Below are 27894 nucleotides of genomic sequence, written 5' to 3'. Positions count from 1 at the left end.
ACAAAGATTTTGCAAATCCCTCCCCGCTCGCACGCCGGAGCCGCCGTGTGCGTTTGCAGGGGCAGAAACGGGAAAGGGCTTAAGGGACAGCGAAGGCGCAGACAGCTTTATTCGCCACCTTCCACGTTAATACCGGAGGCGGCAGGCGCGTACCGGCACGCAGCCCCGCACACAGGTATTGCAGCCTCCCACGCCTCGGTCCGAGAGGTGCCCGGGCGCTGCGCTGCGAAACTACGACGCGATCACAATAGTAGCGATTACAACGAGGGCGACGGCGGCCATCCCGAGCCCACGAGGGCTCCCTGCCTCGCTGAGCAAAACCCCACAGCCGGTCTGCCGGCATCCCCGGGGCATCCCCCCCGGTGCGGGGGAGAACGGCGGCTCTGCGGGTTTCGGGGCCAGCCCAGCCCGGATGCCGCGCCCCGCGCCCCGGTGGGATGCGGGGACGTGAAGCAGCCGGGAGGCGAAGGATGGCAGCGGGGAGGCGAGGGCGGATGCGGGGCGGCGAGGAGCGGCGATGGATGAAGCGGGGAGCCGAGGCGGCGATCACCGGGAAAAGGCTGCGCCCCGCTCACGCCTCCCGGCCGCGCCGGACTCGGCGGTGGGCAGCGCTCGGGGCGGCACCGGGGAAGCGAAGCCCGCCGCGGCGGGGAGGGGAGGCGGCCGAGCCCCGCCGCTCCGCCGGGCAGGGACGCGCCCCCGGCCCCGGCAGCCCCGCGGGACCGCCCGCCCCGGCCCGAGCGGGGAGGTGGGTGCCCCCCGTCCCCCCCGTCCCCGCCCGGTCCCGGCCCCGCACCTGCCCGGTCCCCGGCAACCCCGCCGCGAAACCCACGCGGGGCGTGGGGCGGATAAAGGAAAAGGCTCGATCCCCGGCGGGGTTTTGTCCTCCCCGCGGGAGGCGGTTCCCGCGGCCGCGCTCCCGGAGCCGCGGGGCGCAATGCGGGCTGGCCCCGGGCGGCAGCGGCGCGGCGCCGGCCCGGCCCAGCCCAGCCCGGCCGCCGCGGCCCCTCCGCGCCCCCCCCCCGACGGGCCGCCGCTGCCCTGCCCGGGCCAGCCCCCTCTCCTCCGCCGCCGCCGCCTCCGTGGATTTTCGGGGGCAATAAAGGCGAATCCGCGCGTTTTTACCAAACCGACCCATCGGGCGCGGAAAGGCACGCGCCGCGCCCGCGGAGGAAAGTTGCAATCGGGTTACTCACGGCTCCGGTCCCCGCTCGCCTCCGCCGTGCCAGCCATAATTGCATTCCACACCGAGCCGCCCGCCGGGCCGTCGCTGCCGCCGTCGCTTTCGCTGCCGCCGCCGCCTCCTCCTCCTCCTCCTCCTCCTCCTCCTTCTCCGCGCCCGCCTCCCCTCGCCGCCGCCCGGGGCTCCGCGCCCGCCTCGCTCGCGCCGCCGCCGCCGCCGCTGCCCCGCATGAATGGGACGGCGGCGCGGGGCCCCGACGGAACGCCGCCCGCCGCGCGCCGCCGCCGCCGCCGTCGCGCGCGCGCGCACACGCACGCACGCGCACGCCCGCCCAGCCCGCACCGGCGGCGCGAGGGAGGGGAGGCGGTGGCGCCCGCCCGCGCGCGCGCGCCGCCTCCAGGGGGCGCCCAAGGGGGGGGGAAATGGGAAAGGGAGGGGGGAGGGGGCGGAGCCTCCCCGCCCTCCGCCTGCCCTTAAAAGGGCGATGCCGCGCGGGGAGGAGCTCTAAAAGCGGCCATGGCGCGGTGGGGACCGTGCACCACCACCACCACCACCCCCCCCCCACGCAACGCGACCGGGCTGTGGGGCAACCGCCGGGGCTGGGACCCACCTGAGGGCCGAGCGGCGCGGAGGGTCCTCCTCGGCCTTCCCCCTGCAGCCCACGGCCGGACCGCGCTCCCCAGGGAGGTCGAGTCAGCATCTTTCCACTGGCACCGCACCCAGTCTGCCTAAAAATAAAATTAGAAAGGGGAAAAAATTAATAAAAGCCATAAAAAGAGATTAAATGGGGGGGCTGAGGTGATTGTTCCTCTTTTTTTAAACACGTTGAGCGCCAGCCACTTTTGTCACCTTCAGTCCCGCACCCTTACGCACTCCCTCTTGCTTTTCCCTCTCCCCACGCCGGCCAGGGCTTCCCTTCCCCGAGGCAGCGGGTGACCCCCTGCCTGCCCCCCGCACAGCACACCCCACGCAAGGGGTCCTGCTTGTTTGTGTAGGCCCTACAGAAACGTTCCATCGTCTCCCGGTTGGGAAGAGACCTTTGTAAAGACCAACAGAAATAAATAGCGTTTATAATCAGGATCTCCGCTGATTTCACGAGCGACCTTTGGGATGGAAATAGCGGGGAGCGGCTCTATCCAGGAGACGGAGCTGCAGATGGTTATGGTTTACTGGGACCCCACCGTGTGCTGCAGCATGGGGGCCGGGGGGGGAACCTCTCCGTGGACAATCCTTGCAGGGTGGCTTGTTCATGCAGGTTTTCACGGATGCAACCAGCCAGACCTTTATCCCCATCAAATCTCAGCACTGGGACCCACTTCTCCCTTCAGACGGGAACATGCCATTGGAGTTTGGGAGCTGCCCCCCATCCACAATGGAAGGCGTGTGCTCACCTTGTGCGGGCACGGGTGCGCAGACCTCCTCCGCCGGCATCCCGGCAGGCGTACGTGCCTCTGCGTGGGCCAAGGAACGGGCACGCACACAGCTCCTTGTCCTGGCTGACGGGAGGAACTGAGTCCCGAAGCCGTGGAGACCGGGAAGCCTCCTTCAGCAAGAGCAGCGCAGAGGCCGCTGCGGGTCCTTTGGAAGAGGGAGCCAGGGGCTCCTGGTGAATCTCAAGCACCAGAAGGAAGAAGGAAAGGGGCCCTCAGGGGCTCGAGCAAGGGTAGGAAGGAGGACGGAGGGGAAAATAGGTGATTTGACCGAGTACAACAGCAGAGGTGCTCTTTCCTTCCAGCCCTCAGCACCCCACTGCTCACGCCTTGCTCAAAGCCCACCTGGGAGCAAAGACGACGTCCCTGCCACTCGGACAGCAGTCCCTCCAGACGCAAAGAAGGTTTTCTCCCCATTTATCCCCACACCCTGCCCTCGCCAGCATCCATCTCCAGGATGCCGGGAGGAGCCAGAACAGGCACGTTCCCCCGGGACGTGGTGTCGGTGCCTGCCACTCTCCCACCTCTTGTTTGTGCACAGACACACATGGGGCCCAGACATAAAAGCTTTCAAGACAGAGGAGAAGAGAAGAAATCGGCGAGCTCTGCTGGCAGGGAAGTGGCTGGGGTTTGGAACGCTTCCCCCGGATTGAAAGAAACACTTCTCTTTTTTTTTTTTTTTTTTTTTTCCCCTTCCTCCAAGAGACTAAATTTAGTGAATTCCTTTCACATTAAAAACTTGTCAGGTATTCATATCCAAAGAGGCTGCTGCTCAGGTCTCTCAGGGGAGTTACCAAGACAGCAAAACCTCTTAAACATATAAAGAAGAAGGGAGAGATATTCAGGCAATCTCCCACCACCACTTTTAAATCCGCTCTCTCCCAGGACCCGTGCACGGGCACCTTGGTCCCACGGTGGCCATCTCCTGCTGCAGAGGCAAGAGGAGGGGGGTGAATTCTTCCTCCCCAGGGCAGGGCTGAGCCATGCAGCAGCACCAACCCCTGGGCCACCGCTGCCGTTCCCGTGTCCCCCTGCTCGGCGCCGGCGGGAAGGAAATCAGAGCGATTTATTTTTGCTGAAAGATGGATTGTCGACATCCATCCAGCGACGAGGGAAACCAAGGTGGCGGAGCTGAGAAAGGAGCGGGCATCCCAGCCCCCTCCTGAGCCACCAAGGAGGGTCCAGCCCTGAGAGAAGGGAATAAAAAAAAGACAGCAAGAAACCCCAAGCATCCCCCGTGCCGGGAGCCCGGCGCAGGCTCATGGAGGGAGCTGGCAGGAGACCGTCCTGGGTTTCTAGCTGGTGGGAGGCAGTCCCGGGCTCATGGTGACCCACAGAACTCACACAGCTGGTCCCACGGCTCATCCCGCACCGTGCCCGGCGGGCACTGGGACACGCTTGTCACTCACGGAGCCTCCCCCCCGTGTCTGGGCTCTTCACCCCCGCAGAGAGACCCTCGTTATCTCAGGAAGCTTGGCCTTTTATCCTGCCTCCCAAGGGGCTTTAATTGCTCCGTTCCTTCCCCAACCTCCTTGCGCATCCTCACCCCCCTTCCCCGACGAACGCCACGGGCTGACAGCCTCGCCGTGCCCCGAGGACAGCCGGCTTGAGTGGCACCTCAAAGGCGCTGGAAAGCTCCACGCTCGGCAGGGTGCTGGGAGGAAGGGCTGGAGGCAGAAGATGGCTCCAGTGGCAGCTGGATCCAAAGCCCAGCGGTGAGGGGTTCGCCCGGCTCCTTCTCATTATGCTAAAAGCTGACTCGGCACTTCTTACCCACAACTTTGACCAAAATTACTTTGAGAGACAATCTGTTCTCGGTGTGTCTGGGGCGCTTTCCCTACGTTACCGAAGAGACCGAGGGGCATTTTGCTCTCTAAAAGCAGCCTGACAACTACTTTGTACAAAAGAAACTAATTGGGAGAGGATTAGGTCGCTGGAGAGAGCCCGAAGAGATGGAGAGGCTCTTCAGCTCACCGGGTCAACCCAGTCTGAGTGGTGAGGGGCTAAAACCAATCACCTAAATTCACATTTTTTCAACTGTTTGCAATATTCAACGGCTAAAAATTCCTGCTAAAAGGCAGACTCCTGCACAGCACGCCCAGGTCCTCAAGCACACGCCACCTCCCTTGGTTATCACCCCTGGATCATCGCAAGCTGGACCCTCCAGAACCTGTGACCAGGGTTTAAACCCCCTGCGCAGAACAGTGCCGCACAGGGATGAGGTAAATCCAGTGGCCTCAGCCCAGGGGCCTTTTGGGCTGTGAAATCTGCCTGGCCCAGAGAACAGCCTGCATCCCAAATGAGGGCCATGGCGACCTTCGCACCCAAACTCTGCAGCTCAGCTCTGCCCAGCCGGTCCCAGGGCATCCTTCAAAAGGGCACGGGCCTCAGGAGGGGATCGGCTCTGCCCCGATGTCAGCCATGAGCTTTTTGTCCTCCTCCCAGCCGTCTTAGCTAATCAAGACCCGGGAAGAGAAAGGCTGGGCAGACCGGCTGGGGAGGCAGCACTGGGTCCAACCAGAGGGTTTGTCAAAGTTTTCCAGGAGGTGTCAGCAGCTCTTTAAGCTTCTTGACAGCCAGGATAACAAACTGTGTCTGCGGAGCTCTGGGGATCCAGGGTGAAATTAAAATGAGTACTGAATAGAGCCATTTTTCAGGGGATCGCAGCTGCAGAGGCAAGCGGGGCCGGCGGGCAAAAGGCACTGAAGGGGCACCTGGGGAAGGGACCCTGGGTGGCACAGGGGCTGTCACCAGGGCAGCGTGTGTCCCCCCTCTCCCGGCTCTGCCCAAGAAGGAAGGGTCTTTGCTGCCTGCCAGCACGGCTTTTATCCTGCGCCTGCTGCTACAGGCACCCTCCGGATCAGCGGGGTCCATAAAGCATTGCTGGCGGGCAGCCCCTTCCTCCCCACACCGTGTCTGTGTGCCTCGAAATGGGGAATTTTCTGTTCAAGGCCTCGGTGGGCAGGCAGCGCTGCCGTTAATTACAGCGAGAAGCTTCCCCCCAGCCAGGGCTGAGAAGGAAGAGGTGTGCTGGTGAAGCACGTCGCCTTGAAGAGGATCGGGAGAAAGAGGGGTCTGGGAGCACCCTTGTTTCCCCAGCCTGTCACACTGGCAGCGATGCGCCCTTTGATTTGGGAAGAGGTTTGGTGGGATGGGCGCTGGGAGCTGTGGTTGTGCGAGATGCTCTGGAGGACCCCGCCAGGTCTGCAGCAGGAGGGCTGGGCATCATCAGTGCCAGCACGTGGGACCCCGGGGAAGACACACAACCGCAATGAGAGAGGACAGACACCCAGTGGGACGGCTCGCTCTGCTCTTCTCTAAGCTGATCCCCAGCTCCCAAAGGACTTCCCTGCCCCGATGACTGTGTATCCACCAGCCGACAAGCCATGCATGCACCAGTCCTTCCCCGATGGGCAGGGAGGTCCTGCAGAGATCCCCCCCGGCCATACCTGCTCCGGCTGAGCTCCTTCCCGGCTCCTTCATCCCTCAGCCCCGTGACTCACGACGGCGCTTAATTAGCAGGAAGCCTGATGCAGACACCTGTCAACTCCTCCGAGACAACCAGCATTTCACGTTAGCTGCCCCGGGGCTGTTCGGCAGGAACAGCTCGCTCTCCGTATTGATATTCCTTCATCTCAGACTATTTTCCAAGCCGTCAAGCTGCCATCTCAACCCTCCCAGGCCCCGCAGCACCGGGGAAAGCGGTCTCATGTCCGTCAGCTCCTGGACTCCGATCCCACCTTTGCAGCCGCTCAGGAGAGCTGGAATTGCTTTGTGCTTCCCCCTGGCAGCCTGAGGGCTCCTCACCAAGAAAATCAGGCAGCCCTTGATGAGCCAAACTCCAGCGTCCCTGCACAGCACGCAACAAATGCAGACTTCAAATTGGGGCAACTTTGAAGGTAGGAAAGAAAGTCACTGCCCAACTCCCCAGCTCCGCAGCGAGTCTCCGAAATGCGAACCTCCACCACTGTGGATGTGGCATTAATGCCCCGGCCGTGGCGCAGGGACACCCACCCCACAGGGAACCACTGCAATAGCTGGTAGAGGCTACATCGCTGCTTTGATTTACTGCGGCTGGCAGAAGGGCGCGCTGCCATCTCCAGCATGTTTAGTGACACAGTGGTGCACCGCAGCCACTGCGCTGGGTCCTGCAGCAGGTTACGTGGGGTGGGCTGAGGTTCGCAGCCAGTCTTGCAGGGACAGGAAAAGGCAGGACAGATTGACCTGATGGTTCTAATTGAGGTATAAAGAGATCCCCAGTTAATTGCAAAAGGTGTTAACTCTGAAACCTAATGGTTGAGGGCTGAATAGCAACATGAGGTCAGTCCTCACCACTTTGGCTGGCCTGTCACCAGCTGGAACCAGGCAGAGCATCCCTCCTGGGGAAATGCCACATCCTTTGGAGCACCCCTCCACGACCCTCTGCCATAGCCTACCATACTGCTGTTTACTCCCGCCTGCTCCACGCCCTCCCTCACCAGGGCCAGCTGAGCACCCCTTTCATGGAGCAGATTCACTTCCTCCCTTACCATCAGGATGACGTGTCATTGTCTGCTTCCCAAAGGCTTTCTGGTCCTCCACCAGTGCCAGGAGGAGAGATGCTGTCCTCAGCGTGCGTAGGGACGGGGGGGGGGGGTTGCAGTGGTCTAAGAGCATCCCCCCTCCATTTCATGCGTGGGGAGAAGACAGAAAATGACACAATTAAGACCAGGTGATGCATCAGCCAGACTAAACCCCAGGCCATAGTTGCCCCTACTTCTAGGTGCCGGGCTCCATCCCCAGGCTGGCTGTCTCTCCCATGACTCAAGTCAATGGAAAGATCAACACCAAATCCTTTGGCAGCTCAGAAATTCATCTCCATCACATGGAACAAGTGGGTGGCCACGAGACGCCAAGGAGTCCCTTCCCTTTCTCCAGTGCCCATGTAAAATTAAAATGGACAAGGAAGAAGCTGCTGTAAATAATGCATTTGTGGTGCACTACACGGCTTTGGGAGCACATACTCATTGTCTAGTCTTATTTAAAGAAACCCAGCCCTGCCTGCGTCATTAAAAATGCATCCTGGTTTCAGCTTCATCCCATATAGGCTCACCACTGTGAAGCAGGTGGCTCAGTGGCTGTTTTCATGCCTTCCCACTCTCAGCTGGTCCCGGGCAGCCCCATGCTGGTACAAGTGAGGCCTCCGGGTCACATGAAAAATTCACGCGCTTGGCATCAGGCATTTTCCATCCCTCTGCTCCCTGCTCCTCCCTCGCACCTGGGCCTGAGGACCCGCTCTCTGCCGCTGCCTCCCAGACCCCAGCAGCATCCTCCAAGCTAATAAAGGATGCTAACGAGAATCGCTAAGCCCCAGTCTGGCCACGGAATCAATCCCACCGCCTTCTCCCCACCTCCCTCTGGCCAGTCTTAATTCTCCCACGCACGTTCCCCTTGCTTGAATCTGCATCTCCTGCATCTCCTCCCCACCCACAGCCTGCCGTGCTGTGGGTTCGCCGGCTCTTGGCCGGGTGTTAGCAGCCGGTGGGAGCCAAGCCCCCGGGGAGGCAGTTTCCCTACACCATCCTCCTGCCTCACCAGGGACAGCAGTGAGGAGTCGGACCCCTTAGGACCCGCAGGCTGCAGCATCGTGTTTGCTCTTCATTTTCATTCCAGGGACGCGGTGCCCAAGGCTGGCGTCATGCACAGCTTCTGGCAGGCACCAGAGGGAATTGATTTTGCCCTTGGTGCTCTGGAAACGGTGGCTGGGGCTGAGGAGGAGAGGCTAGACCCAAGGCTGGGAATGAGGAGAGGAAGGTGAAGTCGCCCAACGTCTGGCTGAAATTCGCCACGTGCTGTTCAACAACCAGGCAGCCACAAGCCCAAACGCCTCGTTAACGGGGCAGCCCTTCCAATAACACTGGCTGAAGCAACGGCAGCTCGTTAACGCTGAAGATCCACCGCTCGCAGGCTGAGCCGAGGCAGGGCGGTAGGAGCAGGGCTGCCTGCGGGGTGGCGAGGAGGGCAGCCACGAGGAGCTCCGTGCCAAAGGCACGTGCCCCTGGCACACGCGATGCCCGGGAACAACCCGTGTGGCACTTTGCTGCAGAAGCGGGGCAGCTCCAGCAAATCCCAAAACAGCGAGGCCGCCTGCCCTGCGCACCGCTGGCACCTCCAGAACTCCACCAGCCAGCCCTGGCACAGCTGAGGCTCTGCAGGGAGACGGGGAGAAACCCAGCGGGTTTCCAGCCCCGACCAGTGCAATCACCCCTTAGCTGGGCCGTGATTAACGGATCTGCACCCACCCCTGCCAGGACAGACGGGTGCCGCGGGGTGCTCCCACCACGACCAAGGGCAGAGCCATCAAACGGCGCTCACCCTGTCTGCCTGTCGGAGGGAGCGCATGGCTGACTGCAAGCACACGCGAGACCACAGCAGAACCTGGGTCGGAGGTGTTATTCACAGCTTATAACATTTATCCCAGCTTGCTGCTCACTGCCTCCTCCTCTCTGGGAAGTGCTGAGCTGCCAGCCAGCCAGAGGCAAACCGTGGGGTGAGATAAGCCGGCAGCATTGCTCGGACACACGGACACGCCGGCAGCATCGCTCGGACACACGGACACGCACCCACAGCCCTGTGCCCACCTGGGCACCCGCCTGGATCCTCCGCATCCCCCTGCAGAGGAGCTCCTCCAGAGACACTGCAGGAAAACCTGGGAGATAACACATGCCTGCGACATTAGCAATTAAGGAACATTAATTATAATAATAATAATTATCACAAAATAGCATTTTTATGGCACAATATTATGCTGAAGGATTTACAACATACTGAATCATGAAGTTCGTAATTAAAGTTATTTTAGTTTCTAATTTCGCTTTAATTCTATTCCAATAAAAGATATGATAAATATACCTTAAAAAAAACCCACAGAAACCATTACTTAAGACAATTTCCCTATACACGGATGTTATATTGCAGCACAGAGATCCCCTGAGGAGCATCACAAACCTCGGCAAGGAAGAAGCGTCCGGCCCTGTGAAATACCGAGCTCCCGCAAGCCTCGCCCCAGGGCAGCAGGGTGACTGCAACCTGCAACACATCGGCGGCCTCTTGGCTTTACCTTCCCAGCCGCCAGCCCTCCCCAAATGGTTTTGTAAGTCACCGCGTCGCTTCTGCTGATGGGCTGGGAGGAACTGGAGAGCCTGGTATCCGCGAGGCAGCTCCCCAGGAAGAGCTGAGCTGGGTTTGTTCCTCACGCTGCTGCCAGAGGAGTCCTGGCATCACCACTACAGGCATACCGCTGCCCGGACAGAGCAGGGATCCTTCACTTCTCCTCTGACTTCAGTCCACGCACCTGTAACAGTGGGTAGGAGAAAGACAGCAAAGACAAGACCCAAATTCCAGTCTTCCTGGCCTTGGAGACTTCCTCCCCCCCAGCTTTTTTTCATGAGAAAATGTTGATTAACTGAAGAGGTTTTACAGGGAAAAAAAACTCCACAACCTATAATTGTTTTGATGAAAGTTCATCACCACAGTAAGAAAAATTAAAAAAAGGACAGGGAAATTCTTTAGACATGGTCAAAGTTCTGTGTCTTGGAAGAGCTATTACCATCGTAAAAGGGTGTTTCAGTTCCGCATTGCGAATGAACTCCATAACATTAACAAAGCCAAAACCAGAATACAAAGGATGACGTTTACCACAGCAGCCCACTCTGACCGCCCTGTATCTTGCTGCGCAGGAATTTCGAATAACAAGTGTATCACCCCACTGCGGAGCAAGATAAGTTTTGAAATCTCAGCTTCTCCCCCCAAACAAACAAGCAGCTTCTGCTTTGCCGGACCTGTGTCATAACTCAGCTGGACCCACGCAGGCAGCCGGGCTCGTGCCGGTTCAGCCATCCCCACCTCGATGCCTCGCTGCGTTAGGAAACGTGGGGCCACCTTCGGCAGGTCCGAGCCCCCCTCGCCTGGGAGCTGCGCCCCACTCTCACCGCCAACACCAAACGGCACAAGAGGAGGGAAGGGAAAAGGAGGAGCTGATGGGCTCGAGAAGCCGTTTGCATCCAAACCCCCCAACACCGTCCCCATGGCCCAGACAGCCCTGGCTGCGTCCCAGGAAAAAGCCACCGCGGGGTGCGAGCAGCTGAAGGTCTGTCACATCCATCCCTCGAGAGTCGGCACGGACCCAGCTGGCACGCTGCTGTCCTGCGGTGGCAACTGTCGTTTGATTCGGAAGCCGGAGGATGTGCCACATACCCGTGCCCGCAGCGTGCTCCCCGCTCGCTGCCTTTAAGGACCCTCCTCCGCCTGACCCTGCGGGGCCGCGGTCTAACGCCGGGGCAACTCATCACACCAATGGAGCGGCCAAACGGCAAGGCTGGCAGACCTTCCACCCCCCTTAGCTCTGCCCCTGCCCGAACCAGGCAGCGCGGCCGACTGCCTCCGTGCCCAGCCCGCAGCCCCGCTCCCCTGGGAGTCCCCTGGGACAAAACTTCTTCATAATTAACGTAAGTGCCTCTGTGCGTCGTGCTGCCCGCTGGGGCCTCCCGAGCACAGATGACCCACCTCGCTGCGGATGCAGGGAACATGACGAGCGGGAGACGAGAGATCTCGGCTCCCTGACAGCCCGTAACTGATGGCTGGTTTGGGAGGCAGCCGGGGAAGCCCCGGTTCCCAGAAAAGCAGTAGGTCTGCCGGCAGGTGATCCTGGCACCCATGCTCCTAGATGGAGAGGGACCCAGCCTCGGCCGGGAGAGAGATGGGAATTCCCCAAAAGCAGAGCAGAGACGGTGGGGTGTGCGTTTGAGGGAAGGGTGAAGGCTTTAACTAAAAGAGGTGCTTATATTACTAGCAAGGTCTTTAATTGATTCTGGGAGAATGATTTCTAAGTTATATCCTGACGCGTACGCCGCAATCAATAAATGCATTAAAGCAGAAGGAGCCTGCAAGCCTTCGGTTGTGCTGCTCCACGCAAACCCGCAGCCCGTACCCGGCCCCATGTCCTGGGGGGGCTGCAGAGGAATCCCCCATGAGCTGGGGGCTGAGCGCTGCAGCAGCTGGGGATGTGCCCTACGGAGCATCCCTCCCCAGGCAGGTTCCTCACACCTGGGAGAGATGCAGACACCCCAAAATACTGACTTCTTCAAGCTTTGGTGCCACGGTTTGGTGGCAGAGACAGAAATAAGCCTGTCTCTGCCACACCAGGCCGGTGCTTCCACCGCAGCCTTGAGCTCCTCCTCTTACCCTGCTCCCCGTCTCCTGGCTACTTCTTACAAACTCATTTGATCTGGAAAACCGAGAGCAAGGCAAAGAAGTCCTTTCCATAAGGATGTGCCAGAAAACCTGAAAAGCTCAGCTACCCGCCTATTTTAGGATGACAGATGTAGGAAGGGTTTAGTGATTTGAAGAAGCCTCCTAGACGTTGCTGCTCTCCATGCACGCTCCCCTGGCACATCCCCACCACCCGAAGGGAGAGCCGGGAGCTGGAATAACAAAAGCAAATACAAACACTTCAGCCTATTTATAAAAAAAGTTTATAAAATGATGAGTGAAAGACAGCTAATGATGCATCGTATGGTTAGTGCCAGGGAACACGCTGTAAATTAAAGTCCTCAAATATGAAAAGAATCAACATTTAATAAGACAGTTAATGTATGTTATTTAAATGTCACTTCATTATTAAAAGTGTATATTTTTTGAGGTTTAATAACCATGTAATTGAGGCATCTTTTCTATAGTTAAACCTTGGCAAATATGTTTTTCATAATTAGCTGGTATTTATTTAACATGCAATAACCATCCCATTAAATTTAATGACTTCAATTAATAGGTACAGAGGGGCCTTTTTTAATGTCAATATGTATTCTTAAAGATGGTTCCCGACACAGTGCCACAAGGAAGCTCAGCTACCTGGGGGTGACCAGGGAGGGCAGGTGCCCAAGCCAAGCCACGGGGCTTTGCTGGACCCCATTGCAGGAATGGGGACCCCCGGGGAACCCACGGCTGGGGGGGGAGGGGGGGCTGCATGCCTCAGCCAGGGCTTGGGGTGCACAAGGACAGGAATGCCAGCGGGCACCCCATGGGCACCCCAGCCCACCTCCTCACCCCACCAGCCCCACCACCGGGTACAAGGAGTGAGGCCGAAGAGCGAACTTTGCTGGGGTGCTAAAGCAGGAGAGGCTCAGCCTGACGCAGCTGCAGCTGAGCTTGGAGCCCAAATTAGCGAACAGCCCAGGGTAAATTAACTCCTTTAACAAACCATCCAGTACAGAGTTATTAACCGGCTTGTAATAAAGCCCAGCACGACACTGTGCGCGCTGCGATCCCGCTGGGCTCCAGGCTATAAAGCCGCACGCCGTTAGGGAGGAAACCTCCATCGTGCAGGTATGCGCCACCTCCATGGCCCCAGCATCTCCCCGGCCCGGGGCAGGGGCTTGGCTGCCACCTCCCAAGACCCCTACACCCCCGGGGGCTCTCCCTGCTCTGTCAGCCCTGGCAGGATCCCCCAAATGCCTCTCCCCCATCCTTCGAGTTCCTGCTCTCCCCATGGACCTCACCCACACGCCAGGAGACTTGGATTTGCCTAAAGGCAGAAGCGCCCTTGGAGCTGACCAGGGAAGCCTGCGCGTTTCCCCATGAAGCAAACGGGGAAGCGCGCTCAAGAACATGGAGCAAACCCCTCAGAAAGCAATTACCGCTCGCGAGAAGCAGCGCGCTAGAAACGCATCGCCTTTCTGCTCCAGCAAAGGTGCCGGAGTGCAGACCCACGGCAGCTGGCCCCAGGGCAGGCTGCAAGCAAGGTGCTCCCCTGGGACCACCGCTGGCCAAGGCCAGCAGCCAGCGTGCCCCCCTGGCCTGCCCCACACACAGCCCAAGGGACCCCAGCAGGCTCCCCGGTCCACCCACCCATCCCCAAGGTCATCTCACCTGCGGACATGATGCTGGCTGCGGGTACCGGGTCAGGTCACATCCTCCTGTCTTGCAAACTGGTAAGGTGACGCTGGAAGCGCTCCTTGCAACAAGGGGACCCTGGGGAGGCAGTTGCTCCATTTTTCCGGTTGTCTTGAGCCAGGACACGGCTCAGGAGACACCAAGTCCTTAAAGGCAAAGGATTATAGGTTGGGATTATACCTCTAGCCAGGCTGGCCTGGGTTCAGAGTGACTTGGTTTACCCCAGGGCAGAGATCCAGCTCCAACAGAGCCCACGTTCCTGAAAATACCCAGCACGCACTCCTGGGGCTGGGGCTTTCCTTCCACTTCCAACTTCTCCCTGTCCCTTCCAGCCCTTTCCATTGCAGCATGGCAGGGCCTGCAGGGCAGCCAGCATCTCGCCGCCTCAGTGTCTTTGGTGCCGCCTTCCCCAACTAAAACCTTCCAAGACCGTTTCTAGGGGATAGCTGAAACACACCAAGGATCGAGCAGATTGGGGAAGCATATGTCTCCATGCATTTCCCAGGGCATGGAGCGAGCTGCCAGCAGCACCGTTGGTCTCCACCGGGCAAGACACCGGCTGCCTGCGCTTGCCTGCCCTGCATTCAGTGAGATAGCAAGACTTAGCAGCGATCAGTGAATCCCATTTAATTGTGGCATCGGTAATTAAGGGACCCCATCGGTTGCTCCAACAAGGCCATCACGAGGTGGCTGCAGCCATCTGCTCCCCTGGCCCAAGGAGCCCAGTGCCCATGGGGGTGGACCAGTAATTTCTGGTGCTGGGGCCAGGGTCCGGGTGGGAGGACTCCCACCCCACTGCTCCCCTACCTGTGGCTCAGCTCAGGTAGCCTGGCCGGGATGGGGAGTGGAGCCAACGGGATTATTTAGTGCCTCAACCCAGGCACACGTGCCCAGCCGCGAAGCTGCCAACCTGCAAACAGCTGCCTGCACCAACGTGGCCATAAATTACCCACGGAGCCACCGGGGACCAGCACCGGAGGGCAGGCAGCAGCAGCATGTGGCCCCGCACAGGAGCCCAGCACAGGCAATTAATCCTTGTTAGCAGCCTGATGGCGAGATGGGCTTGCCGGGCGTGCTGCACAGGGCAGCTGCTCCTGCAGCGGGGCTCACTCCTCCGGCGTCGCTGCCCACTGCCACGCTCCTCCGTTCGTACCCCCCCTTCCCCGCTTCTGCAAGGGCAGAGCGCAGCCCGGCCAGGGCAGCCCAGCGATGCTGCGCAGGGATGTGTCATCCCCAAAGCGAGCAAATGCCGTTTCTCACACAGCAGATGGCAAATCCTACAGCAGGGAGGGGAAGCGGGGTGCCCATCAACATCCCCAGCTATCGCCTTAACTCTGCACCTCCCTTTTCAGGGCTGGGAGCCAGCACCGGGCTCCCAGGCTCTCCCCGGCTCCAGACATCCCCAAGGACACCCCTCGGGGCCGGGGACCAACCTCTGCCTCCTGCCCCCAGCCCTCCGCGCCCAGGTCCCTCAGCCACTGCTCCAGGAGGAAGCATCGAGCTGAAGCAAAAAAGGACTTTGATTTTAAAGAAAATAATAACCCTAGAATAAATAAATAAATAACAAGCCCAAGTGCAAATCTGCTTTTAAATTCAAATGTGCAATATGGCCCAGAGCCTTGGAGCCAGAAGGAAACTACAGATTTGGGCAAGGAAACAGGGAATATTTCACTTCAGCTCAGTCCAAGCCGTCATGATTTACACAGCAGCGAGGGAGGTGGGGAGAGCACTGCTCCCCGGGGGCTCTGCAGCTCCGGCAGTCGTCCCCCTGCCCGCCACCCCCGGGCTGCTGTCTCTGGACCTAAAAAGTTTCTCTGGACTCTGACATCCCGCATCAGCTCCCCATCGTGTCCCACCAGCTCCGCTTCAGGGCCACGGCGGGGGGGTCTCCCTGGGGCTCCTCTTTAACCCTCCAGCACCCCACGGGCACAGCGTGCTCCAGCCCTGCCAGGGCCCAGGACCCTCCAGCCTGAGCAGGGTGCAGAGTCACGTCGTGTGTCCCCCAAGCAGGAGCCTAACACCCAGGCCCTGCTCGGGGGCTGTTTGGGATCCCAGAAACGCCGGCGGCCGTGGCCTCGTCCCACCGGGAAGGCTCCTGCCACTGCCGGGGGGTTGCAGCTCCCAGCCCGTCCCAGGGCGAGGGACCTTCTCCTGAAGACCGGGGCATCGCCCAGCCAGCAGCGGTGGTCAGCTCCTGCCCTTCGGGCCCCTCGGCTAACCCGCGCCCATCCTGGGATCCCGGAGCCGTAACCGGGATTCCCATCCCTCGCAGGCCACAAGCGACACGAGTTTGGACAGGCCTCAGCCCAAGTCCCACAGCTGGGCACCGCCGGGGCTTTTACCTCTCCCCCCCCCCCCCCCCGCCGGGGACGCTGCTCCCGGGTGGTGGGGGATGCTGCCGGAGGTGCCCCTCGGCTTTCGACAAGCGCAGAGCTCCGCCGAGGGCAGCCGGGGAGCATCCCCCCCACCACCCCCACCCCGGCCCGGCCTCCCCGGGGCTTCCCCCGGCCCGGAGCCGAGCGGGAGCCGGGAAGAGGCCCCGGCAGAAGCGCGGACCGACAGTGCCATCTTGTGCTGCCTGCCAGAAGGGATACCCGGGCCCTCGGAAAAAAACAAAAGGGTCCCCGGCCCCACGGAGGGGGGGGGGGGGGGGGCGGTGGGTGCCTCGAGGCCGCGGTGGGTGCTCCGCACCCCTCGGGGGCGATGGGGGGTGGGGGGGGGGTCTGGCACTGGGTGCCCCGAGCCCAGGGAGGGTGACAGGGAGGCGACAGCGAGCCCGGGGCTGGGAAGGTGGGAGGGGGGATGGATTCAGCCTGAGTCCCCAGACCCGTTTTTCCACGGCCAGCAGGTGCCTTACGGCGGGTACCCCCACACCCACACCGGGGTGCGAGGACGGGGGGGGGGGGGGGGGGGGGACGGGCGCAGGGTGACGGCCGTACCCACGGCCACGGCCCGAACGCAGGAGCTGCAGGACCCTGCGCCCAAAAACCAGACACCCCAATGCAGGCGTGTTACCCAGACAGAGGCCACGGGGGTGTCCCGAGAGGAATTCCCTCCTGGTTTGCACGGGGGGGGGGGTCAGGGCTGCTGCTCTCCATCCCGCTGGCACGGTGGCTGCCGGTGGGGCTGAGGAGGGGAGCTCTCCCCAAAAACAGCGGGTACCCTGCGAGCACAGTCCAGCTTCCCCTAAAACCCTGGGGGCAACGTGGCAGGGCATCACCTCTGCGCAAAAAAGAGCAAAGCGGGGGTCCAGAGTGGGCTCCCGGAGGGGTGAAGGCACACGGGAGCTGTCGGGCACAGCACCCATGTCACCGTGTCACCCCATCCCCGCACCGAGCCGCCCGGGGGCTTCAAAAGCCCCAGGCAATGCCGTGGAATCCTCCCCCCCGTGTCCCCGTGGCACACCCGCATCCTCCACCAGGAGCGTGGAGAGCAAGGGAAGGGGGGGGGGGGGACGACCGACCGCGGGGTGGGGGGAGAAATGTGCTTCACAAATTACCGTTAGTACCAAATGTCCCTTCTTATCAAGACTGGACGGGTATTCAATTTTCTCTTCAAACGCCTGCCTTCTGAAATGGTAATAGAATTTCAAATCTAGGAGAAAAGGGAGGGGGAAAAACTGAATATGCAAGGATTAACAATGAGAGAGAGAGAGACAAAGGAAGAAATTATACCAAAAAAATATAGTCAGAGCCTTTGCAGGAATTAATTAAATACAAATATAAAGAGAAAATTAACAGTCTCATGCTTAGGAGGGGGGAGAAAAGGGATATTTTCTGAGTTTAATTAACCTTTTTTTGCCAAGAACAATGAAGAGGAAGGGGGAAGGGAGGGAGAGGAGAGTAAAAACTCCTAATTGTTTTGCCTTACAGGAGATAATTACGGAAGCTGGCCGGGCCAGGGTCTGCCCACACGGGTTTGGGGTGCGTGGGTCTGGCTCACGCACGTGCCGGGATTGTGCGCGTATAATAACTCATTTGTTGGTCCTAATTGGTAGGTAGATCGGGAAGAGCAAAGGCAGAGCTGGGAAGGGCCGTGGTCCCCCAGATGCCAGGGGGCTCGAGGCAGGTGAGGAGGGGACATCTCCTCCCAGCAGCGCCATGGGGAAGGGCAGAGCTTCGGGCATCAGCGAGAGGTGGCTGGTGGCCACGGGGGCTGGCAGGGCTGCGAGACGATATCTGTCCCCACGTTCCCAAATGTCTTGTTTGCAGGTCTGGTATCTGCGGTGCTCAGAGGCATCAGTCACGGGGCGACAGCTTGGGGGTTGGATGGGGTTTTGGAGCAGCTGGATGCCAAATTAATGGTCTTTGTCACTGCTGTCCCCTCCTGGGGAAAGCGGGGGAGCCAGCAGCGACAGCAGGATGAAAAGCGACAGAACAAGGAAAGTAAAGGCAACGTCGATGCTAACGTGAGTGCCTGCCTGCCCAGTTCTTGCTGCCCTCATGCTCCCTGCCCTGGCGTCTCTCTGCTTTGCTGCTGCCCACGTGGGAGCTATTTGGCCACAGCGTGGACTCCAAAAGAGGGGAAGGGGACAAAGCCAGACCTGGAGAGCCGGAGCTCTGGCAGCTTTAGCGGGAGGCCAACATTGCACCCAGCTGTAAGGAGCAGCCCAGTGCTCCCTCTGGGCTTCGGGCACTGCCAGACACCCGGGCTTGTACCTGCAAGCCCCACAATAAAGTTTATGGCAACTCACACACCGCCAGTGACCGGGAGTGATGGAAATGGGCCAGTCGATGCCCCACGGGCAACTGGAACAAGGGGGGATGAACAGTACCATCCATTTCCTCTGGATCTCAGTGCTGGGGCTGCTCATGGGGAGCAGCTCCCTGGAGCTTCAGGGCCGAGGCGCTGCCTGTAAGATGCCTGCAGGTGCTGGAACAGGCAGCACGATGGGTTTCCCTGTGCCTTTTGACACCTCGGTGCCATGAGGTTAGGAGCAGGACCTGCCTCCCTCTAACCCCCGGCCCAGGGAAGCAGAGATTTCCCAAGCACTCATCACACATAACTTCCTTGAGCCACCACCCATGCAGATGTCCTCAACCCCTGCACCACAAGCTCTCCCAGATACGTGCAAAGCCCCCTCCTCTCCCTCCAACCCCACCTCTCTGCAGTTATACCACCACCCATCACATTTGTGCTCAGGTGGGCGACGGAGAAGCCAGGGTCCGTGCTCCTGGACGAGGCTGCAGGCAGCAGAGCTGGCTTTCCAGGTGGGATCGGCTGCGCCAAAGCCCGGGTTATACGAGGTGACAGAGGGAGAAATTCATCATTTCCAGGCAGGAGGCTCCTGAAAGGCACAAGCTGAAGACCCGGACCTCTGCACAGGTCTGGCCCTGCCAGCACAGCATCACCCAGGAAGATGCACACACAGGCAGCAGATTACCTGGGAAGCGGGACGGGGTGATTAATAAGTTAAAACCAACACCAGCAAGCGTTTATTTAACAAATACAGCTCCTTATCTGTCCAGGAATAGATTGCAAAATTATTCAAGAGTCTTCGGTGTAAATTATTCTTGGTATAAGGATTGTTTAAATTGCAAGCTGGGAATATTACTGTGAAGTGTACAAGGTATGTGGTAAATTATGTAACCAATTTATGTAATTTATAAATTGAGTTACATAAATTAGCTACACAAGGTACAGCATGAATGTCAAATTGTATACTCAATTGTCACAATAATAGCTCAGCATCAGATTAGCTTGAGGATTAATCCAGACAGTACAAAGTCTGGATGTTACAAATAAATAAATATAAATATCAAACTGTATACTAACAGCTCAAACTAGAAAGTTATTTGCATTAATAAAGTGCAACCACTCAATTACTTGTCGGAGGGAAAAATGAGACAGAGACAGGAGAATCGGTTTGCTTTTCAATTTGCACAGACATCCCCAGCATCAGTGCCCTGCAAAGTGCTTTGGGAAGGACAGAAACCACCCAAGCCTTCTCCAGAAGTCCACGTCTCACTCCTGGAGTAAGGAATATCTCCATTGACAGCAAGGGGCCACAAAATCACTGATGACTTTGCAGTTAAGAAGTTTAGACTAAGGGCACCGTTACACTAATTAATTCACTGCACACAGGGCCACAAGTATGGAGAAGTCTGCGAATTTATTGCACAGCTCTGAGACTCACCTGCCATTACTCACTAACCCAAATTTTCAGGAGTTGGAGGACCGTTAGGAAACCAGAACCAAGGCTGTTAGTTTTCCCCAAGCTAACAGTCAAAGGTACATTTTCAACCACTCCTTTTCCATGAGCATTTCTCCTCTGCTCCCATAAACTGCTCGACCCGCAGGTTCAGCATAGGTGAGACAACCCTGGGCCAGGCACAGCCGTTTTGGACATCCAGAGACCATGAGATGAAAGGCGCTTCTCTTGCAGTTTTTGGGTAGAGCTTTGATATAACTTGAAAACCTGGAAGAGGTTTGGGGGAGGATATGTGGGGATTTGGAGCAACAAGAGGAAATAGTACAGACTGGTTTATACATTACTTAACCTAAAAGCTAAGGCTGGATGGAAATGACGACTTTGGACCAGACGAAGCAGGGAGAGCCAGGAGCTGTCCCCAGAGGACCTTGCTCACAAGGTGGCCCTGTGGGCACTGTGGGCACTAGCAGGGTTGAGCCACATTTCATACTTTTTGCTCCACTGTCCACATTGTCAATGGTTGCTAAACGCTTCCGAGTTTCAGAACCTTTTACCTTGTACTCCTCATTAAAATATAATTTTCTTTCAAGTTGAGAATAGCAGAATTCTGCTCTCCTGAGAACAGCTGTGATTATATTGTCATCTACCAGCCCAGGAGTGCTGCAAGGTCTGTAGCACTGCTAGAGCACCAGCTTCCAGTCCCAGGGGTGACTAGAAAGCGATCTAGAGCACAATTCTCTTGAGTACAACTTATTAAAACTTCCCCGTTAATGGGTGTGCTTGGTTTTCCCAGAGAGCTGTCTGAGTTTGGACCTCCCAAGCAATCTCACGAAGTAAGCCCTGGTTAGCAGTAACCAAGTTCACGGTCAGAAGGATGATATAGATTACCTTAAAATTACAGTGTGCACATGGGTGTGCAATTCCTTACACTGTTGAACAGAGGTTTTTACCCAGCAGAAGAACCACACTTTGAAACATCTGCCCAAAGAAGCAGCAAATGTACCTCTTTCTCCTGATGCCACACTTATATACTGTCACTTTGACATCAGATTCCTATAACCTATATAGATGTAACTCCATTCATTGGCTGAAAAGAGCCTCAAATAAAACTACTTGAGTTTTCTATCAGCAACAAGTAATGCAGGACCACCTGCAGCCTCCGCAGAGGACATCTGCTTTGTTCTTTGAGGAGCTGAAGAACCAAACCCTGCTCTCTGAGAGTGCTTCCAAAAAGATAACCAGCTTAGACTCTGAAGCATGATTTCTCCTCTTCATCTGTTTGGCCACAGACTAAATTGTGACCCTTTCCTTCAGACAGCACAGTTCATTTTTCCTGGCAACAAGGAGGTCAGGCCAACCAGCGGTTCGGTGGAACTGACAGCTGGCACTGAGGTTTCATGGCTGGGTTTCATTAGGGTGTTAGGGAAAGCAGCCATAAAGTATATTAAATATATTACTGTGGATATTCTGTTTTCTAAACCACCCTCCAGCCTAGGAATGTATACTTCAGGGTACCAGAAGGCATTATACAAAATAATTAGACTGTAGTCTTGAAATAAATGGATGAGCATTTTCTTTTTGTAATCTGTTTAACTTAAAGATCCCACAGCACTGCACAAGCACCTGATTTAAGTTTGGAACAAGTCTAGCACACAGAAAAGCCTACCGGTCTCCGCTTATACTCTATTTGGACAACCCTGTCTGCCTTCCCACCGCAGAGCCACGAGATTGGGGGCAGGTGCAAACCTCAGGGCAAAAGGTGGCTTCGGACACCTGCAACGCGTGGGGATGCCAGGCTCAGTCTACATGGCCATCACAGATGCCCAGCGCTGATCCATTCAAATCCAATCAAGTGCAATCCAAGGAAGTTATTGTTAGTTGGCAACAGCACACTGGAAGGTAAGGAGTAGAAAGAAAAAGTCCCAAGACAAAGGCTTGCAAAAGAAAAATAAGTAAATAAGGATTAAAGGGACTATGAAGGCTGTTTCATTGAAGCAGCCCATAAAGAGCAATTTCTCTGTCTTTTGTAAGCTTTTAGTTTGGCTGATATGATTTAAGCTAAATCCTGAACTGGCATTTCCCCTCCGTCTCATTAAGAGCCACGAAGCTTCGTTGCAGTCACCAGCCAGACTTCTTCAGCAGTTGAAAGGCTACTGAAGGAAAAGTAAAGAATTAATTTTTAAAAAGGCATGCTCGCACACGGCTTTATCAAATGGCAAAAATTCAAATCTCTCCCTTGGTTCAGCCACTCAGAGGGGGAATGCACAGCAGCACTGGCAGAGTTCCTGTTTACTTGTTTTATGATGGTTGTAATGAGGAACCCATTAAATTAATAGCCGTGCTTTATTTTTAACGTTATGTTTAGCTAATCCTGACTTACAGTGGCACTCCCCATTCATAGAAAATAAAAATCAAACTCACTATGATGATGGACTCTATCACTGAGAGACTGGATATGGAAGGATGGTTCAAGAGGTCGTAGGAGGGGGAAATAACACCCTTCTCATTCCTTCTGAGGGAGTGTCACTCGTGCCTCAGCTGGTGCCCATCAGAGAAATTAGCTCAGGCAGTTCAAGGACTAAATAATACAAAACTGATTTCAAGCCATAAGAAAAAAATAATCGCCAGATAGACCCATTTCAACTCCACTAGCACCTCAGCATGAGGCACTGAAACACAGAGAGAACCTCCCGTCCTGCCCCCGTGAGAAAGCAGCCCCTGGGACAGCTCAGCAGTCAGAGGCTGAAAGCTGGTGATATCCTCCTTACCTCTAAGGTTTAAGTCGCCCATTCGCATGCTTCAGACTACGTACGCAGGTTAATGATGCAACTAGGTCAAAATGAGCCTTCTTGGATCCGAGATGGATCTTGGGAACAGCAGACCTTCAAATTTGCCTGTTCAGCAACTGGTGACCCTGGAGAGCTCGAGCAGTTCTGCCCCATACTCAAGGAGGAGATGCCCACGCAGAGACTCAAGCAGAGCCGCTCAGGCACAGACGCGCACGCAGAGGGCATGGCTGGAGCGTGCACACGTGGGCATAGAGCCCTTTCGGGCATATCACCCACCAACGCAGGCAAGTACTGGCCAAGGACGAGCGCACACAGGTAGCGATAGCTGCAGAAAGATGTCGTGGGGTCAGGGACAAGCAGTTCAGGTGTACTCCCCAGGCCCACCGCCCACTGCCGTACAGCAGCCAGGCACTGCGTCACCGCAAGAGCGACAGGCTGAGAGACTGCCAGCACACAGCTCTCGGAAGACAGCAGCTGCCTCAGAGCAGGTACAACTCAGGTAAAACAAGCCCTTCTTGTTACAGAAAAAATTGGTAAAGACCAAATGCAGAGAACCCAGGAGTTTCCAGCGTGATGCTCAGAAAGCTACTAACCACAGCAAGGCTGAATGAGCCTTCCTATAGCTGCTCCTTGGCCTCGGTCATTTCCCGCTTTGCAGTCTGGGTGACCTAACAATCTTTCCTGGTCTTAAACAGTGAAGATAACGTTTATTTATTATTTTTTTTAATTCTCTAGAGAAGGAAGTAGAAGTGTACAGGGCTGAACTGTACACTGGCATGCACAAGTTTGCCACAAATGTTAGCAGTAGATCGGAATGAAGACAACTTACTCTGCAGCTGTCAACCCGATATTAACTCAGCATTCAGAAAGGATTTTGAAATTAAAGCTCTAAGGGATCCATAAGAAGGTGAGCAGATCCTCACTCTTCCAGAAGAGCCAAGTGAGCCAAAAGGCTTTGTTTGGGCTCATGCTAATTAGCAAACCTGCTCCAAAGAGATCAGAAATTACATTTATTTCTAAAGAAACTTTCTGAAAGCAAAGGAGGATGCAAAGCAAGAATCAAAATGAGACTCCAGGTCCCTACCGCCCCTTCTACACTCCCTGGGACAGCAAATCTTCCATGCAACAGCTCCCACAGAAAACAATACAGGGCAGTAGGAACCAAACACAAGTACTATCAACGTGTCATAGCACATTACACAAACGAAATGGCTGGATCAAGCACAAGCTACTCCAACTGCAAGCAGGAAGAGTGTCTAATTTGGGCCATTGGCAAGGGGAAAGCAGCTTCAGGAGCAGTTTGTTACATACCCCAGAGGGAGCAGTTGATTTTGACTTCAACTTGGAAACAAGTTTGCAGCTCTCCCTAGGAAGACGACAAAGGAAAGTTCTCTGCCATGTGCTGACCTCTGTAAAAAGTCTGAAAAAGCACGTGTCATTAAGTCCAAGACACTCTTTTGACACGGAGCCCTCCTGAGACCTCCAGCAATGGCTGCTCTATTTGCTCCCTCTGGCTTTGCCCCAGGCTGTGCAACTACCACTCTGCCAGCATAATTACACACCAGAGTGGGAGACAGAGGGGCATCATTACTTGCCCTGAACAACCTCAGCACGAAGATGACTCCTGGTCCAGGCTAATCACTTCAGTCTGCATCACCTTTTGCTTTCCCAAGGCATCAGCCCAGGAGAACCAGGGAAGTGACAAGAAACCAAACACGTACCAGGAGCAGAGTGATAAGGCTGATGGATAAGGAGGGCAGGTGAGTCAGTTCAGGAATATCACATCCATCTTCTCCAAGGATTTTTTTAAAGAGAGAGAGAGAGGAAGAAAGGGAGCAGGTGTAGGGCTACAACCCCAGAGGACTCCGAACAGCCCTTCAGGCTCCCGTGGGTTTCCAAAAAAGGGCTAACAACTCTACAGTGCTGAGTGCAATGGCTCCCTGGGGTGGCAAGAAGAGCTGTTGCAGTCGTAGGCTGTATTCTATCCAGGTGCATCTAGTTACAGCAACTCTTAAGAGGAAGTGGGAAGGAACAAGTGGAGAGTCCTTGTACCTATACTGCTTCTAACCCCAAAAGACCAAGTCACCAGGCAAACTGAAGAACGTGGTCCCAAGATGCATACAAGACTGGCAATGAAGCGTTTTAGGGAATCAGACATAAACAATTTAGGAACAAGCTACAGACAAACATTTTTAACCAGTTTGGAAATAAAAAATAACAACAACTTGAAAGACAAATTGAAAAATTCTGCCTGGAAAAGGAGCACACAGCATGAGATCACAGGATTCAGCAGACTATAAAATAGGAAATGAGACTTACTCTTCTCCCCCTACAGCTACACAAAACCCTCCTACATAGATTACAGACGCGCTTGGCAATTGCCTTCCTCCTCCAGCCTCTCCCGTTATGGACAAGGCAGAGTTGGTAGAAGCCTGAATGCAGAGAGGATATTAGATAGAGCATCTTGCAAAGCCAAGTGTGAAATATTAACAACAGGAGGCAATGGGTTGTATTTTTATGCAAGATCACAAATTTGGTGCTTAGAGAGCCTGAGATGTTCTTGCACACTGGAATCTCAAAGTGCTTGTTGAATGTTTCATTTAAAAAGCTATTGAAGCCTACTGGAAAATGCTTATCAGTTCTGTTATTTGCTGTATCTTCTCTAACTTCATTGTTTTTATTCTTTTTCCTTCCTGCAACACCAAGAAATTATGCATGAATAAAAAGGTTGTTCCTTCCATTCATCTGGCCAGTTTTAAAACAATTCATACTCATAAAGTGAGCCCTCTGCAAGCCTGTATTTTCACATGAAATTACCACAATTGTGCACATTGCATCCGAATTACCGGATGCATTTGTACACACAATTACCCAATTTGCACACGGAACTGCAGTAAGCAGGCAGGCAAAATGGACACGCAGCTGTTCAGCTGAATGGAGCACTGCGCCTGAACTGCATTTGGCATTGGGCAGGTTTGGTTTTAGTAGGTGAAACAGGTCACAGATATTCCTGGACACAAACGAGCTCCTTTTTATCCAGCACATGCAGCACAGACAGCAGTGTGGCTGGCTGCTCCTACCCTACCTCTAACTCGCCTTCAGAGGAAACTGCCTCCAATTCAGCTTCTACAATAGATTCAGACCTTGTTTATCCTGCTGTCCTAGTTGCCCATTAATGCCAACTGTGACGGTGGCTGTGCGATAATGACATCTATTCAACACCGGACACCAGACTCCAGGAATAATGATCTCTGCCACTTTGGAGAGTAACTGACACCTGCTGTCACAATCTTGCATGAAAAAAATTCATGCTCCAAATATCCAACAAGCAGTGAAGGAGAAATATAAGGAGAGGAAGCCTAAGAGAAGATGCAGGGCTTCTTCCTTCTTTGCAAGGTCTCAGCAGTATAGGAGCAGCAAAGATGGGGCTGGGGTGGAGGGCAGGAAAGAAAACACTCACTCAAGAAGCTGAGTTACCTGTACATTTTTTTACTCAGATGGCAGCTGAGGGTCTGCAAACTGAACTTCATCTTTGGCAATTTCCTATCGACGTCTCTACTCATCTTTTTTTTCCCCAGGCTCGGATACCTGAGCTGATGATCAGAGCAACAGCAGCAACAAACTGCTCCTGGGCTCTAGGAAACAGCAAAGGGAAGGGACTCTCTGAAAGGCAGGTGGGACCACAATCCCCACACACACCATCACCAAGAAGTTTGTAGACATTCATCACGGAGTAAGCTAAAATCAAACCCAACACCACAGGACAGAGGAGTTCCTGCTTCAAGGCTACACGATGAACTCATGTCTGTCCCCAGAGACTACCAGAGACTGAGAGTTAGGCAAGCCAGTACTGAAGTGCGATGACACGCAAGAGGTATATTTTCAGCTAATAATCAAGCAGTCCCTCATTTGGAGGTACTGGATGGCCTTAGAGTGCCACTTTGTCCTTGTTGGGCTGCAAAACAGCCGCAATGCACCTGGCCAACATTAGCTGGAGATGTTACATTTATGATTTTATGGCTGATTTTTTCCCCCTACCCTCCATCAAATGAGTTCACTGTCTGAACGATCACATCTGTTTATGTTCCACAGACACCTGCGTATCTTGAGATGACAGCAACTCCCTGAATGCTGTAATCAGTTATTTCTCAACAGAGGAATTGCCAATTTGGTAAATAAAGCTCATTATAAAAGAACATGGAAATGTATTACAGTTGCCTAACAGAGAAAATTGTCCAGTGCCGCCAAATAATCAGCCCTGGCATCATAGTCCCCCCCAATTTAGGGCAGCTGAAATAATGACATGCAAATTACTCATGCCAAGGCAACACTGGATAGGGGCAAGAGGAAAATGAGGAAGAGACAAAATAGGTACTTTTCTCTTCAGAGCAGCAATAATTTAAAAATCTAGTCAGGGATAGACCTTGGTGCTCCAAATTTCTGCATGCAGAGTCAGAAGTTTTGTGGCTCTGTAGAATCTGGCTGTCCCAAGCAGATCCAAAAGCCGGCATGGCAGTAGCAGAAAAGCCCACCCAGTACTGCTACAAACAGATCTGAGGGCACCAAGCGGTTTGGAAAACTTGCCTTTTCTCCCTTAGGAACAGCAAGTTTGACCTGCACAGTGATAAAAAGCTGGAATTTCTACAAGGTCTGAGACTAACAGAGATGAGCCTTGGGTAAGCAAACATTGCTTCTGAGGAGGAAGGGGATTGTGGCATCAGCTCTCCACAAGAAGGAAAGGCATTTTGTTGCTTTAATGAAGATGTAAAGCACTAAGTTGCTGCCTAAAGAAAAAGGAGATGAAGCAGAATATAACACAGAAAACAATTCTCAGCCCCCCTCATCCATTTTCATAAACACTACATTAAACTCTGACATGACCTCCAAAAATCCATGTTCACATTCTTCAGAAACTGTCAGATACAGTCAGAGAGGACATGAGCAGCTAACACTGCCAGAGGAGAAGCTTTAGCCAGAGAAGGGGTATCAAGTTACCCAGTTAGACCTGCTCCCCTGGTTTGCTGAGAGGTCTTTTGCAAACCTGCTGCACCTACCTCTATGAGAATGAAACGCCAGACGCACACAGATCCCACTGCCCCTCGGCTCTGCAAGGAGAGGGGCCAAAACAGAGCACAAGGCTGAAAGGGATGGTAGTTTACGGCAGGCAAAGCAGGAACTGCACACAAGAGCAAAGAAAGATCACTTGGGCTCTGCATTCAGAAGGCAAAAGGTTTTTCAGAATGATTCACCAACACCAGTTCCCCTCAGCCAGGACTTTGCACTCTTCCAAGTACTTTCAAATAAGCCAAAGTCATTCAGCCCAGGACCAACATGAAAAAGTTTTGTGATTTATAAACTGTGACTTGAAATATTTCTATTCCTCACACTTGTTTGGAGTTTTTGTTGGCATGG

General features: G+C 55.2%; 1 protein-coding gene and 1 long non-coding RNA gene across 4 annotated transcripts in view; both read right to left on the bottom strand.

Moving 5' to 3' along the window:
- The window catches only part of PLXNA1 (plexin A1), a 122379-nt gene extending 120480 nt beyond the window's left edge, over positions 1-1899 (bottom strand). Inside the window, exon 1 of one of the 2 annotated variants that reach the window (XM_049826526.1) lies at positions 1794-1899. The gene's annotated coding sequence lies outside the window, so the exon portion shown is untranslated. Of the gene's footprint in view, positions 1-1196; positions 1312-1793 lie in introns of those variants that run through there. The other variant, XM_049826524.1, reaches the window with a different exon arrangement.
- Positions 1900-19043: 17144 nt separating this feature from the next.
- On the bottom strand, positions 19044-27729 carry LOC126049861 (uncharacterized). Of its 2 annotated transcripts, XR_007509323.1 has the most exons (4): positions 27537-27729; positions 25960-26117; positions 23794-23902; positions 19044-22807 (listed from the first exon to the last, which is right to left on the bottom strand). It is a non-coding gene; the product is annotated as an uncharacterized LOC126049861 (long non-coding RNA). The 2 variants fall into 2 exon arrangements; XR_007509322.1 differs by having other exon boundaries at positions 19044-23902.
- Between the last annotated feature and the right edge of the window lie 165 nt (positions 27730-27894).

The sequence above is a fragment of the Accipiter gentilis genome, chromosome 23, assembly GCF_929443795.1.
Source record: "Accipiter gentilis chromosome 23, bAccGen1.1, whole genome shotgun sequence".
In the NCBI taxonomy this organism is placed as follows: domain Eukaryota; kingdom Metazoa; phylum Chordata; class Aves; order Accipitriformes; family Accipitridae; genus Astur; species Astur gentilis.
The sequence above is the reverse complement of the archived record's forward strand: the minus strand, read 5'-3'. Positions and strand labels throughout refer to the sequence as shown.